This window comes from Cupressus sempervirens, chromosome 8, assembly GCF_028749045.1.
Source record: "Cupressus sempervirens isolate cs-2001-9-10 chromosome 8, ASM2874904v1, whole genome shotgun sequence".
Lineage (NCBI taxonomy): Eukaryota > Viridiplantae > Streptophyta > Pinopsida > Cupressales > Cupressaceae > Cupressus > Cupressus sempervirens.
The window spans coordinates 366,193,700-366,208,254 of NC_143125.1; positions in this window are offsets into that span (position 1 = coordinate 366,193,700).

Here is a 14,555-nt window from a genome sequence, read left to right on the forward strand (position 1 = left end):
GGGAAAGGAGGTTTTTAATGTTCAACTGATAAGTAATGATGTAAGACAACCATCTTTCTAAGAAATACTTGAGATAGCATACAAAGGAGACCCATCTGGTGTGTTATCGATGATACCACCGAAGTTCTAATGATTCAAGATGTTAGGTGTTGCTACACGAGAAAGATAGGATAAGTAGGTGACATAGAGATAAGAGATGCCTACAATAAACTATGTGATAATGAAGTCTTGAGGGAAGAATACAAAATTGTAGAATGAAAACGGTTAAACCATTCCCTAGATTTTCCTCAAGTATTTAAGACCAAGTGGATACGAATTGTTTTGAGCTGCATACATGATAACTATATTTGGTTGGAAGGTGGACCAATTAAGCTCACAAAGAGGACCATTAGTTGAGTATCAGGGTACCCTACCCTTGATAGACCTAAGAGCATGCAAAGTGATGTGAAGGAGTTGATTGAGAAGAATACAGGTGCAATATGGAGCAAGAGAGGAATTTCTATTGACACAATCTTAGATCCCTTAATTTCCTTTGTAGTGAGAGTTATTGCTCACAAGTTTTTTTAGTCTAGCCAACTAAATAGAGTTTCATGTATGGATGTTGATTTGGGCTACAAGATAGTAAAGAGGGACCGTACTTATGACTTTTTCGAGTTGAAACTATAACAACTATCAGAAAATGTAGAGGCCATAAGGAAAGCAAAGAGTGCATCATGCAAATTTGGCTCTTTACTGGTCTACATATTCTTCTATGTGCATAACACATTTCCTGCATTTGGCATAGTTGCTTGGAAGACCAACAAGTTTATTGCAATGTAGATTTCAAAATTCATAGAGCAGCTAGGTGATAACTTTGATTTAGTGATGGCAAGTTACTTTGAGGATTTTAAGAAATCCATGAAACAACTTCTAGGTTAAGGATCCATGTATCCTTAATGGGAAAACATTATGATGATGTATGTTTCTTGGTGGATGCTGACCACACATATGTGCAAGCAGTTATACCTAGGGTCAGATTACTGAAGCCCTTGCCATATGAGATAAATGTAGATGAAGCCTCTGTAGCTATAACAAATCTGTTAGCAGAAGATATTGAAAAGAGTTCCACCTCATTTGGTAACTATGAGGAAGCCAAATCAAGAATACCAATATATTTGAAAATAGCTACTGTTCTTAGGAAGAAGAGAAAACTTTTGAAAAATTTGAAAGAAAGATTTGTCAAAGGAGATGAGGAAGAAGAAGAAGATGATGATGGAGAGGAAGAACCAAGCCAAGCTCCATTGGAATTAACTCAAGGTCGAGAGGATCAAGAAGAAGATGTAGAAGGTGTCAAGGGAGAAGAAGTTGAGGAAGCACCTCAACTAGCTAAGAAGAAGAAAAAGGAAAAAGAACAAATAATGGAGCAACTTGAGAAGCCTATGAAGAAGCCACATCAGAAGCTTGCACTACCTACTAGTAGGCCTAGCACAAGGGAAACCACTATTCAAGCAAAAGAAGTTGCAAAGCCTAAAGGCAAGAGGACATCTAATGCAACAGAGTCAAGTGAGCCTATTAAAAAATAATATATAAGATTGAAGAAGAAGTCAAAGCCTAAACTAAATTTAGATGAGGAGAAAACAAAGTCATATAGCATGAGCCAATCAAAGTGGTAAGCTACAATCCCTCCTCTAATTTGGACAATTTGTGTGAAAATATTGTTACAAATGTAGTTTTTTTGGGTTGACACATGTAAATTTTGATAAGCTAGGGAGAGAAGATAAAAATGAGGTTGAAGAAGCCATATATGATATGATGGCTACATTCAAATCTACTTAAATAAAAATTTCCAACTCATTTCCTAAAAGTTAATATGACTGAGTTGAGAAAAAGTGGCAATTTAGTTTGACCACAAAAAGGAAAATAAGAGAGGCTCAACTAGCCCGAGTGATGCCTTATTTGAACAAGTAGATGATGGCTAAAGGCATGAAGAAATATAAGAGGATATTTTCCCCCATAAATAGAACTTCCAAGATTTTGAGAAACAATGTAGAAGAGGTGGTAACACAAAGCACATTGCTTTAGAATACTATCTATGGGATACCTACCATGATAGTTGAAAGGAAGGTAGATGAAGGAACAAAGAAACTTGAGGAACGTAATGCAAATAAAGATGTATAAGATATTGAAGTTCTAGTCAAAGAGGTTGATGTGGAAGTCACTAAGGAAATTGCAGAAGAGACCACATTTGAGGATGAGCAACAAGATGCACAAGTGCTAAGTAATAGTCCACCACATGTAGCATAGGAGAGTCAATAGGACTCAATGATTATAAGCAAGGATGTTGATAAAAAATTGGCACATAACATCAATCCTTTAACTAAGGAAGCTTTGAAGAATATATTGAAGGATTCCACCATGGCAACATAATTGTGTAATAATCCTATATTTGTGAGAAGATATGAGATTGAAAACTTGCATCTATAAGGGAGAAACCTAAAGAGACATCAATGCCCCCCATAAATCTATAGAAGAAAAGGAGAAGCAGGAACAAGATGTATAAGTAGATCAAAGTGCACACCTTGGACAAACAATAGTTACAACAGAGACACAATCTGTAATGCCCACAGTTATATTTTAGATTAAAGAGGTTGATGCACAATAGTCAGATACACTAGTGCTTAGCCTACATATTTTAGGTATGCCAACAATATTGACAATTGAGAAAGATGGAATTGAAGTTCATACAGGTTAGGGGGAAAGTCATGTACCTGCTCCACAAACATAAGGTGAAGTACAACATGAAGAGCATAAAAATGATATGAATGAAGAGTTGAAGGTGACTACTACACTAGAGGAACAAATTACCATATAGACCCTAGTTACCCTACTAGATTCGGTCACTCCTCCTAGTAGTCAGGCTCTTCATAGGCCAAGCAAACATGCTACACCTTTACAAATACCAAGACCAAGTGCTAGTACATCAAGGAGCACAAATGACACATCTTTTGTGGATATAACTTTAGATGAGGTGATTGAATTTCCCAAATTTGATCTGGCAACAATCACAATTAAAGAGATGAGCATTCTTTAGGGATCTCTGCAGAGAAAGAAGATGCAAGAAATGATGAGAAGGGAGTATAAGCAAAAGCAAGTATTGCATGAGATAAAAGACATATTTTATGATGCTTTCAATCTCCCTGAGATGAATGAAGACAAGCCAATCATTAAACTACTTGTCACCATTGTTGACAAAATAAAGGATGAAGACCTAGAGACAAATGAAATGGTCTGAAAGGAAATTTCACACTTAGGTATGTGAGAAGATATCTAGTGCTATTGCACTAAGACAAGTTGATTTAGCAATCAAAATGGAGAGTGTGAAGAAGGTGTTAGATAATATTTCTCTCTCTCCCTCTCTCTCTCTCTACACCAAGTTATGTGATGTTAATCTTTTCACACAAGATGTTTAGAGGGCTATTGACCAATTGCAAGGAGATTTACAAACTATAGGTACTACTCTTAATTTATCTCCTAGTTAAAGCCAACCTCATTTACAGAGATTACTATCCACTCAAGGTATGCTTGTCGAGCTAAAAGCACAAGATGGAAACATTTGAGCTACCTTGATTAGTATTCAATCCATGTTGACCCAACACATGGAAGTGTTGCATAAGGAACTAGCCTATGCCAAGACATTAATGAATAAAGATAACCAACTTTCAACTCATGATGGCTTAGCTGACCTTGCTGCCCAACTAGACATTTGATATCAATATTTAGAGATAGCATGCAACAATTGGGATCCAACCTTGAAGATCATAACAAAGATCCATAAATCATTTTTGGATAAATACACTATAAATGTACCACCCATGACATAAGTGTCAAAAAATGGGGATTATGAGTTTTTGTTGATAAAGGGACAATGAAGTTTTAAGTAAGGGAGTAATAATGCAGAAACATGGAACAAAAAATCTACCGAGAAGGAGTATCAGATTCAGATGCAAAAAAAATAAAAAATACTCAGGGGAGTAATGGAGAAATAAGGTATGATAGTTAGTCATCCATTTTGCAAAATTTTGAAGTTTTGAAATTTTGTATGAGAGTCGAGTCATAGATATATATTGAGTTATGCTCATAATAAGGATTCTATATGCATGTTAACATTTTTTTGCCACTCATATCAAAGGGGAGATTGTTAATCTCATATTAGTTTTGACAAGGTAGTGATAAAACACTTCATCATTATCTATCGGTAGTACAATACAAGCCAAGTGATCAAAGTGAGTGGAGCAATCAATGTGAGCCAAGTGATCAAAGCATGTCGAGCATCAGTGGTCAGACAATACATGTCGAGTGATATACCTAGTATATGTCAAGTCACTCATAAGCTGAGTAGATTATACATCTTGAGTGATTTAGAAGCCGAGTAAATAGTGTATGCTGAGCCATTTGGAAGTTGAGTTACATCATTGAGAATGTAGTGATGGATGAGCATCAGAACCTTTAGATGCCAAGTGAATAGTTTTGGACAATTGTTTGTAATGGCACAAACTTCTATGTAAAATAATTTTGGGCCAACTTAACAATTGTTTTACAATTCTAGAAGATATTACAGAGGTATATTACAAATCTCTATGCAATACATGAAACTAATCAAATTAAGGGATGTTCTAAGCAAAAATATGGATCAACCTCAGCCATTGATTCTTACTTAACCCTAGCCCACCTATGTTTACTTGAGGAAAAGGAGTTTGTAATGTGTGAATGTGTAGAAGGAGACAAATGCCAAGTGTAGAGAGAGCATTCATGTGGCTATGGAGGTTGTGATAATGATTTGAATTGCATAATTAGTTAGAGAGAACAAAGAAAAGAAAGAGAGGACATAAGATACATATATGATCAGAAGGATCAAGGATTTATCAGTAAAGAGAAGATCTGACATCTAGCAACAAAGTGCTAACTGAAGGATCATGGTGCTGAATCATTTTAACAAGTGATGCTGAGTAAATATCCTAATAGAGTAGTCTTAACAGACTTGTGTAAATCCCTTGATAGAGTGCTTGCTTTATTGTAAGTTTAAGTCCTCTCACAAGGCATAGTTTTAGTAGGTTGTTGAAATCCTTTAATAGGGTTGGACCTAAGAGTCTTTGTAAGCCTTTAATAGGACAAACCCCTCATATGGTAGATCATTGTTTATGGTCAAACTTATTGTACCATTAATTGTCTACACTTTACAATTGTAGTAGTGAACATTTGTGGGTGTCATCCCTATCCCAGTTTTACCTTCTCGTTGGAGGGTTTTTGGGTAACAAATTTATTATGTTATGTGTTATTTGTTTCATGCTATGGATGAACATGTGTAGTTAGCCATTTCAGTTTATATGCTAAATGATGAGATGTATGTGTGGTGAATGTTTTATGGTTAAATTTTTGAAGTGTTGATTCACCCCCCCTCCTAGAGTTTATTTTCCCATTGTTATTTTCAACAATCTAAGTATCTTTATCAGATATGATGGTTTCTAATACACTATGGAGTTTGTCTGTGTACAAAATACATATTGATAACCTACCATTTGTACTCTAGAATATCATGTGGGTAAAGATGTCTTTCTGAATGGACATGCTTAGCCTTAACACACTGACATTCCAAACAACACTGGGTAACATATACTTTCACATCTTTCTTGAGTCCTGGCTAGAAGTACAATGAACTCACATCAGCCATCATTTTGTTCACCATTGGGTGCCCTAAAAATGGAGTGCAATATATCTCCTCAAGAACTATTTTCCACAACCCTTCACGATTGGGAACATAAGTCATTTTCTGGTATTTTAATATACTATCATAATCCAAGGATTATCCATCAAAATGTGGATCAAATGGGTCAGTATGAAATGTTGATTTCACCCATTCATAATGAGTGTCACTTGGAAGATACTGTAATATGTTCTCCCTCATGTAGGTCCTAGAAGTAGAGATAGAAATGATGTGTCTTCTATGACTGAGAAAATCTACTATTCTATTCTCTTGTCCCATAATGTATTTGATGCCAAAATCATACTCACTGAGGAACTCTAACCACCTCCTCTCTTTGGCGTTGAGGTTGGGTTGAGTGAAAATATATCTCAAACCCATGTGATTCATCTTAAGTTCAAATTACTTTCCTAACAATGGATGGTGCCACATTTGCAATGTATGTACTATCGTAGCTGACTCCAAATCATGTGGAGCATAATTCACCTCATGTTGTTTGAGCTTCCTAGACTCATATGCTACCAATTTTCCATCCTGCATCAGTATGCCACCTAGTCCATCCCTAGAAGCATTTGTTGTCACAACAAAATGTCCATTTGGATCCAGTATAGTCAAGTTATATGTGGAAGTAACCCTTTCCTTTAATAGCTAAAAATCCTTTTTACATGCCTCTATCCACTTGAACCTCTTCCCCTTCACTGAAGGGAAGTAATGAGAGATGCAATTCTAGAAAATCCTTTTATGAATTTCCTATAGTAACCAACAAGCCCCATAAGAATCCTAAATTCACTCACATTTTGAGGAGTATGCCATTCAAGAATGACTTTTATGTTTGTGGGGTCCACTTCTATACCATCTTTTGATAAGATATGACCTAGGTAATGAATCTGCCCTTGATAAAATGAACACTTTGAGAGTTTCTATACAATTCCTCTCTCTGAGGTGATGCAAAACTATGTTCAAGTATTCTACTAGTTCCTCTAAAATCTTGGAGTATATCAGGATGCCATCAATAAATATCTCCACAAATTTGTCAAGATAGTCTGGAATGACATTGTTCATCAAGTTCATGAAAGCGATAGAAGCATTAGTCAAACCAAAAGGTGAGACCACAATATCGTAATGCCCATACCTTTTTTTGAATGTTGTTTTGGGTATGTCTTCATTCCTGATCCAAAGTTGGTGCTAGGATCTCAAGTCAATTTTGGAGAATATGGTTTCTCCCTTCATTTGATCAAACAATTCATTAATCTGTGGGAGGGGATACCGATTCTTAATTTTCACCTTGTTCAACATATAATAATCGATGCATAATCTTAAGGAACCATCCTTCTTGATAAAGATTATAGGAACTCCTCAAGGTAATACATAAGGGAAGATGGAACCTTTATCTAGAAGTTCTTGTAGCTGTGTATTCAATTCATACATTTCTATGGAGGTCATGTGGTAAGGAACCTTTGATTGAGGCTATGCTCCTGGCACAAGATTGATAGAAAAATTGAACTCTCTCTTAGGAGGTCTTTTAGGTAAGTCATCTGGAAATACATCCATGAATTTTTGCAAGATGGGGTAATCCTCTCAGTAAGGCGGGGTCTATTTCATTTCCTTGACATGAGCCACATATAAGTGACACCCTTTTCTCCTCACTTTCTTCAATTGCATATAAAACATTTATCTTAGTTTAAGTGGGCATTTGACCCCAATTAGCACTACTAAGTGTCTTGCATCATCAAGGCATTCAATTACCTTGTCCTGATAGTTAATAATGAATTTATGTTTACTTAGCCAATTGATCCCTAGAATAACATCATATGAGCCCAAAGGAGCCACATATAGGTTGACCTCTATTCGAAACCTAAGGAGTTCCAACTCACTAAAAAATAAACATTTCTCTACCAGATGCTCAACCTTGTTACCATATTCTACTATCCAAGGTTTAGCCATATAACCAACCTTAACATGCATTCTAGCTGCAATCTTAGGGTCTACACAATATTTTGTAGCACTTATATCAATTAAAATTGAAATAGTGTGTCCAAAAATTTTACTCAACATCTATATAGAAGTGGCATGATAGTATGCCTTCTTGTGATTGACTATAGCATGAATGTGATGTTGAGGTAGTCTCTTCTGTCTAAATGTAGTGTCTACCCCTAAGTTACATTTTTGCTATCATTGCCAAACTCTTTTAGGCCAGTTTTATGTTTGATGATTAGTACTATTTTTTTCGAGATTATCAGATATTGTTTTACATTTAGTTTATTATATGATGAGATTACTTGGTACTCTATATTTCATGTATGTATGATGATGATTTAGTGTTTTCAGTTATTGATGATGATTGGTTAGATAGTCTATTATCACATGTGTTTTCTTATGGATACTTACCCCATACTACATGTGTATGGTGTGCGTGTTTGTTTTCTTTATGTATGGCATTTTTGATGTGGTTAAGGAAGGTAGTTGTAGTCACCTGCTAGTCGAGATCTACATGATGCACCACTTCCCGCCATTTCCTATTTAGCTTAGAATATTGTGTCTGTACATACGTGGATTTTATGCAAGTTGCAAGTACCAAGTATTGACTTCTCTGAATTTCCAGGAGGAGCGTACCCTATCACATTATCTTAGTGGTAAGAGAGGGGAGATAAATCGTAAGTCCAAACCCTAAACCCTTTAGCCATTTGTCCTAATTGATAATTAGGACAAGCATCCGAGTTGAGAACCCTCTGAATACGTCGAATGACATTAATTCATGATTATAACCCTTTGTTTAATTTAGTATGTGTTTTTCTATGATGGGTTTTCATATGTTGCTTTATGAGTCTTTGGTGTATTTTCTATTAATTAAGTCTAATTAAAAAGATTTTATTAATGATTTAATTTAATGGAATTATTATGATATTTTAGTATTTAATTATATTTAATTAATTGAGAAATTAATTAAATAAAAAGAATTAAATTTGAAGATAAAAGTTTAAGGATGAATTTAGAACGTGATAATATTTATTTAATTTAATAATAATATATTTATAGTTCATTTTTAAATAAATGCTAAATATTATTGTTATTTAAGTTAATAAATATTTTGCCAATAGTGGCATGTTGTGATGGTTAATTTGTTGTGTTGTTATCCTTTCCATCAAGGTTCAAATCTCATGGGGATGAGGTCCCCCATTTGTGGCCTCATTGGTTCATAGCTCCAGGTCAAGGCGTTTACCCTTCTTTAAAAAAAAAAAAAAGTTAATAAATATTTTATCAATTAAGTTTCTAAAATAAATTAAAAGTGAGAAAAAGATATTAAATTATTAAAAGATTCTAGATCTCATGATGAGTGCATGAGTTGAATATAAAAGAAAATAATTAAAAATAGAAGTCAAGTGGGAAAATTAAATTAAGTAATTTAATAATTCATTTTAACGTGCATGAGAAGAGATATATGAAGATTAATAAAAGCTAATATTAAGTTAAGTCTGGTGAGCAAGGAGTCCTCTCAGGAGAATGCACAATTAGTGCCCCGATTTGAGGAGAAAACTCCTTACTACCAATTGAAGGATTCATTTTGGGGATAGGAATTTTAGACACAAATTTAGGAGACGAAATTTGGAAGTGAATTTCAGAAGGAGAATTATAGGAAAGATTTTCAGAGAAAAATTCTTAAAGAGGAGCGGATTCTCTCACAATTTTTGGGGATTGCGTATTAGCATCAAGCTCAGGTAGGGTCTTGTATTTGGATCACTGATTAATTACACAATTATCCTTTTCTATCTTCTTCGTGTCTGTGGATTGTAATTCTGAATTTTTTGTGATGAAAGGTTAAACATTTCAATATTGTGAATTATTAAATGCTTGTCATTAATTCCTGTATATGTAGGGATTGGAAAAGAATTTAGAAAACCCTTGTTTTCTCAATTAAAGAAAATAGGATTTAATTTAGGAAGGGTTTTAATTTAAAAATGAAAATTCTAGATTTAAAAATTTGGATGGTTGATATTATTTCCTCTATCAGAGTACTGTGGAAATCAAAATTTAAAAAAAAAAAAAAAAAAAAGAGTTATTTAATTAATTTTATATAATTATAAATTTTATAATATAACAAATTTTATAAAATAAATAAATTGTTTTTTTTGAAAGAAATTGTTTAAAAAATTTTAACGTATAAAAAAGTTTATTTAAAATAAAATATAATTAAAAAAAAAAAGAAATTGGGGAGGGGGGGCTTAACCACCCCCTACCCCCCTTTATATTATGAGGTAGGTCAACTACTATGCAGTCGTACCTGCTGACGCAAGCTGATTGCGACAGCAGTCGTGCACTGTAATTATAAAACTGCAGGCAACGATATTTAAATCGCGTGCAATTTTTTTTAAAACTTTATAAAAATATCATGCCCTTTTAAATAGTATAATTCAATTTTGTTATAAGTTTTTAATAATATAAATTTGTATTTATTTTATATAAAGTTTAATATTAATTATAATTTTATTATAATAACTTTATTATTATTTTAATAATAAGTTTTATAATAATTATTAAAAGGATTAAACTCAAAAATTTAGTTGTTAATTAATTAAGTTAATTAATGATATAAATATATATTGTTTATTAAGGAATTTGTTAATTATCATTTAGAAATTCCATTCTTAATGGGTTTGGGTTTATTTTTATTTAGTAATCAACTATTATTATTTTAAATAAATGATTACTTTTAAGTCATGATATGATTTTATAAATGAGGAGTTTAATTGCAAGCCATCAAGTGGCTTTTTCAGGGAATTGAGGCTCTGAAGGACAGGAGCAACCATCCCAACAACCAAGATTCTGACAAGGACCACGAAGCTAGAGGAAGCAAAGACGAGGTGGGGATCCAGGAGAAAGACAGAGACCAGGTCTCCAGTGACCATCAGGATGACAGACTCACCTAGCTTGAGCAGAAGGTCCAAAGGCTGGATTCTATCCATCAGATTATCACCAAACAGATAGTGGACACCCTTCACACCTTGAATGAGAATATTGTCAATCTAGGGGACTATCTGACTACAACTGGCCTTGAAAGGGATGCAAAGAAGAACACAGAGCAAGGATTCAACCGGGTTGAATTTCAGAAAGAGGCCAATGACCAGGTGAATTTGGGGAACTAGATGAACACTCCTACCAGGATTCAGGAGGGCGCGGCCAGTCAGAAGGACAATGATGCTACAGAAACCCTGCAGGCCATGGACACAAATGGACACTAGCCTGTTCGCCTGGCTTTTCTTTTCTATCTCTAGCCTTTGTACTTTGGCTTCGGGCCTTCTTTTGTCTCCGGCCTTTTGTGGTAGTTTTTTTGTTTGTTTAGTCTATTTCATCTCGCTCTTTTTGCTGTAAAACTTTGGGTTTCAGGATCCCTGTAAAACTTGTTTTACCTAATCAAAAACATTTGTGATTTTTATATACTCGAAAACTTATACTAAAAATGGAAATTGAAAACTATACTAATAAACTTAATTGTGTCAAAACAAACCCAAACTATTAGATTATTTTGTCTTCTATGTGATGTTTATGTTTGGGGTTTGGGTGGTCCTAGAGTGTTGACCAGTTTAGGACGTTTACTAGAGGCTTGGGGGTTATGCGATTGTGATATTATGATGATTTGTTCTCGATCTTTCTAAACCCAACCATGGTGATGTGTGATATGCTCTATGATAGATGTATTTACTGGTTGTTATTGCTTTCCAATTTCTTTGTGTGAAGCTAAGGTGTATGTTTATGAGATACCTGACTTAACCATTTTTTGGTCATAGATTAGTTATATTTGATTTTCCTTCTAGTCACTTTGAGAGGACTGGAATGTTTTGGATGGTTTGTTCTAGATGATGTCATGTTGTGACATGTTTTGACTTGACCATTTTGGAGTCTTCAACCAGTATTGTGATTTATTTTGGGATATTTTTCTAGTTGCTTGTTAAGAACTAATGGATATTGTGATTTATCATGGATGTCTTCAGTTGCTGATAGAGAATTGTTGTTATTATTATGATTATCATTTGATGCTTTTCAGTTGCTCGTGGAGAACTGATGTGATTATTGTGACTTATCTTTTGTTGCTTCCCAGTCGCTTGTATAGGGTTGAGGTGACTTTGTGATTTGTGATTTCATGAGCCTAGGGTAGGTTATCTATGTGTAGTGTTGGGAAGTGGCTTGCAATGGGGGACGAGAGACCCTAAGTGGATGACTCATTGTAAGTTATTTTTAATAAGTGATAACATTACACTAAATATTGACTTAAATGAACCTAATAAGATTAATTGTATGTTCTCACCTATGCCTTGAGTTCTAGTACAGACTAGGATGGGAGTTGAGAGAATGCTTGGTTACAACCTTGCATTCCATAGTATGCCTCGTTAGTACGAGAGGATACTAGTGGCCGTAGGATCACTGGGGACCTAGGATTCCTAAGGGATTACTCAGGTAACTTCCAACATGATTTGTGTGATGACACTTTCTCACTTGCATAGTAGGTTTCCTACGTGTCTTTGTGTGCCTCTGGGTCTAGATGTCGATCTATGTTGGAACCCTTGAGTTAGTATACTTTTAGGATTCTTGGACTTAGAGAGTATTTGTGTTATGTGATTTGATATCCTATTTGGGACTTGAGACTATCTCCTCAGCACAGTGGGAGTGGGCCATTTAGGTTCCACACAGTCAGGTGGTAGTGCTTTTTCACATTTAGGTAGATCCATCCATAGTCACCATGGCTGGAGCATTCTTTATTGGCATTTACCTTCATTCCGTTCATGTATCATTGTGATGGATGGTTATATTTTATGATGGATGTTATATCCTTTTGATGTATGGATGTATCATGTGTGGTGGATGATTTCATTTATTTTACTGTATTGCATTTGCATCATGGATCTAAAGAGGATGATGCATTTCTATTTTTACATATGTATATTCTTATAAGCCTTTCATACCCTGTGACATGTACAATGGATGAATGAGCATTTTGAATTAATTTTCCAAGAGGCATTAAGAACAAATGTATATTAAATGGACTTTGGAATTTCTAATTATTCTTTCATGTGGATATGGTAGTTGATAGACTTAGAATTAATTAAATTTAAATGTGACTCAACGTCTTGGGGTCCTTAAGGAATGTAACCTGTTATGTATGTTTGTTGATGATTACATGTTATTGCTTCCACTACTATGTGTTTGATGTGTATGTTATACTTTCTTACTTCAAAAAAAAAAGTTTAGCAAACTTAGTAAAACTTTAGGTTAATTCTTTTGGATCCCTTGGTAGGGCGTTACACTAAATGCTAAGGGAATTTAGTGAAATAATGGTTACCTCAACATATTAAAAATCCTAATTGTGGTCGCCTCCAATCATCATTCCTATTGTTTTCATTCTTGTTATTTCCATTTCTATGTTATTTCTATTATTTTGGTTCCAGTTGTTATTTTTGTTATCATTATTCTTGTTGTTTTCAAACCTTTCATTCCCTTTTCCTTTCATGTTTTTGATTTGTTATTTATTTCCATCCCATTTATGCTTATCATCTTGATATTTCTTGTTATCTTGGTATTTTATTTTGGAGTTTTGATTGTTATATGATTTGGATAGGGCAGCATCCATCATTCTCTATTTCTATTTAAAAGTCTTTCAGAGAAAAAAATCCATGGTCGTAGGCTCATGCATTTCAACCTCATTCTAAATCTTAGGATGCAAGCGAATAATATATTTATGAGTCCTAAATAATTTATCATCTTGATACTAAGGAACATCCTTAACCAAATGGAAAAACTATTCATGGTACTGTGTCACTATCATGACCCCCTATATAATAAGCTTGTAGGATTTTGCTAACTTCTTGTCATAAAATAGTTGAGGTAACCACCTCTTGTGGAAAAGTTATAGGAATTCCTCCTAGGTTACCTCACCATGCTATAACTTTTTCTCTATCATTGCATTTTCCCACCATGTAGCTGCTTCACCCACCAACTGAAAAGTGGTCCATACTGCTTTGAATTTCCCACTGAAATTCCAACAAGAAAGTATTTCTTCATAGTGGCAATCAATGCTTCAAAAGGAAGGCACACATTTTTTTTTGTTTGTGGCCGCTCATGTATAGTCAATGCCTTTGGTTCTAACCCCTCTTCCCTGCACACACTTTTTGGTAGGCACGTAAAATTGTTGTAGACCCACATGCTTTTTTTGGTGCATGCTATTTTTTCAAAAAAAGTTTGGGAAGCACTTTTTTTTGGGAAGTTCTTTTATTGGAACACTCACCATTTTGTTTCAAGCCTATACCATTGGTTCTAGCCCCATGCACTAGGTTTGGCTCCTCCCTGCATGCACACAGGGTTTCTTGGAGATTGTAACGCCTAATTGGGCCCCTTTGCCACTAGTTTTAGGTCCCACATGGCCCAATTTCTCATCCTCCACACGAGATTTTTTGTTTTTTGGATCCTGAGCCTCCATCATCATGAAATTCGTTGGCCCTTAGCTTACTCTATCGACTTAGCATCCTTGAGGGCTCCACTCTACCATGCGGATTTATTCTGGCCACCAACTTTTTGGTGAATTTTTTGGGGTGTACATGGGTGGTTTACCTTTTCAAGGGCTATGTATTTTTATAATGGACATGCGGTTCCCAACCTTCTCACACGTTCTTAGCCTTCTCTAGGTATTTTTGGTGGATTCCACTTTTGATGACAATTTTTTGTCATGCAGTACTATTTTTTAGGGTTCCTTTTTTTTTGCGAAGGGGGGGGGGGGGGGCAAGGGAGGGGGGTGGAGTGTGGGGGGTTTTATTGTTTGAAAATTTTCTTG